Source organism: Palaemon carinicauda, chromosome 23 (assembly GCF_036898095.1).
Source record: "Palaemon carinicauda isolate YSFRI2023 chromosome 23, ASM3689809v2, whole genome shotgun sequence".
In the NCBI taxonomy this organism is placed as follows: domain Eukaryota; kingdom Metazoa; phylum Arthropoda; class Malacostraca; order Decapoda; family Palaemonidae; genus Palaemon; species Palaemon carinicauda.
This window is the reverse complement of record NC_090747.1, coordinates 19998054-20000553: the sequence shown is the minus strand read 5'-3', so window position 1 is coordinate 20000553 and position 2500 is coordinate 19998054.

Here is a 2500-nt window from a genome sequence, read left to right as displayed (position 1 = left end):
ATATATATATCTATATCTATATCTATATCTATATATATATATATATATATATATATATATATATATATATATATATATATATATATATATATATATCTATATACATATGAATATATATATATATATATATATATATATATATATATATATATATATATATATATATATATAACTCATACCCCCTCCTGCCAGATGATGACTAGAACACCTGGCACCCTTGCATGGGGGCCGGTAATTTCATTTCAGTAATTTTATGTTGGTAATTTCATTGCAGTAATTCCATCGCATTTTGTATATATATATATATATATATATATATATATATATATATATATATATATATATATATATATATATATATATATATATATATATATATATATATAATCGACCTTTTCATTGCAATGTATTTACATTGCCGTACATAACATCACACGTAATCTCATAGCAATAGTTCTGTAAATTACATCAAAAGGTAGTTCATTTTCTTTTTCAAATTAATTGACGACGGTGATCTTAATAATAAATTGTTCATAAACAACTTTCTTTTTGCTCAAGACACGCCTACTACTTTTCCTATAGATGAAACCTATACTTACGATTTTTTTTTTAATCGCCTCAAAATGTCTCTTTAATAAGTGTTGAGGTTAAGAAAGATGAATAAGGTCATTGATAACGGAAATCTATTTGTGAGAGAGAGTGGGCAACTGGTAAAAAAATCATTTGGAAAGGCGACCAGGTTTATACAACTAAACGTCGGGCAAGATTTCATACAAATCAAGATGAAATTATAAGACAGATTGTAGAACACAATCATGCAGGCAATGATGCTCGTGATAAAGCTACTAAAATTATAAATACCCCGAAAGAAAAAGCAATTTCAGCATAAGAAACTACTCATTGCGTAGCAACTGAGGCATATATTGGGCATCACAAGCAATTACTGGTCAGCACCAACACCCCAGTACTTAAAAAGGAATATTCGAAATGCTAGAACTGTTGCAGCAGAAGTCCCAGCAGAATATGCGTCTTTACTTCAGGTAAATATACTTCCAGACTACACGGTAACACATGCAAAACAACCATTTCTTCTTTTTGATAGCAATGACGAACCAGACCAAATTATCTATTTTCGAATCGCAAAAATTTACACATAACTAGTGCAAATAATTGGTATGCTGGTGGTGCTTTCGAAACATCACCTCCTTTATTCAAGTATACACAATTCATAGCGTCATGAATGGTGATATTTTGTTTGTTTTATTGACCAAACAAACCGAGGAGACTTACGAAAAGGTTTTACTAAAACTAAAAACTGTGAACAAAAAATTGTACTTATAAGTTTCTTCAATAGGAAAAGTAGTAGGCGTGGCTTGAGCAAAAAGAAAGCTGTTTAGAAACAATTTAGTATGAAAATAACCATCGTTAATGAATTCGGAAAAAAAATAACTACCTTTTGATGTAATTTACGGAACAATTGCTATGAAATTACCTGCGATGTAATATACCTCAATGCAATTACATTGCAATAAAAAAGGTCTAACATGTATTTACCACTCGACAAAAATTACTGCAATGAAATTATTACAATGAAATTACTGCAAAAAAATTACAGTGACACCCTGGCATTGGCCATTACGTGGATTGTGTGTGTCATCTCCGATAATTTGAAGGTTAAGAAGATGAATAACTCATAATGCCAGAAATCAAACAGCTCTTAAAGCTATAATTAATACCATCAATCATAAGGTTTTTCTTAATGGTTCGCTTCAGCACTTTATAATAGCTGTATACTCATAAATATTCCACATCGTCAGAATGCGATGAGTTTCAATCAATAATATTTCTGTCTTAAAAGTGAACTGATTCATAAAAAACTCCATATGCAGAGAATATGAGATATCTTCCAAATTTTGGCTGCTGGGTGATAAAATGAGATATACAGTTTGGCTGGTATCTTTATACGTAAAACATTCTCAAAATATTAATTTCCTATTTGCTCAGTTAATTCTATCATTATACAGGTAAATGTGACAACAATGGCATATAAGCTGTTGTGTATAATGTTGTAAATATAAATAGTGAATATGCTTCTGACGATCACTTTTGGAAAACCCCCATGCCAAGGCCGCTCACTTTTGTGAAATGCCATAACACTCGCTATCAGTTCAATGACCTCCTGTTAAAATAATTTGCCATAATGACTCACCCTTGGGAATGGTTTGTCTCTGCAAATTAGTTTTGTTTCAAATGACTGGTTTGTTTACAAATGCAACCCCCCCCACCCACATCTGCAGTAAGGCACGGGTTACTGGGTTCGAGTTCTGTTTTACTAATGTGGTTCAAGTTTTGGTCCTTTGTCATGGGTAGATAGAATAATATAGACAAGAATGTTAAAACATGTAAAGTTTCTACTCTTAAGAAGCCGAGAGGAGAGGTCCCGCTAGTGTTTACTAGAAACTGTCCCCGCCGTTGATTGAGGTAAAGATATTTATTAGAT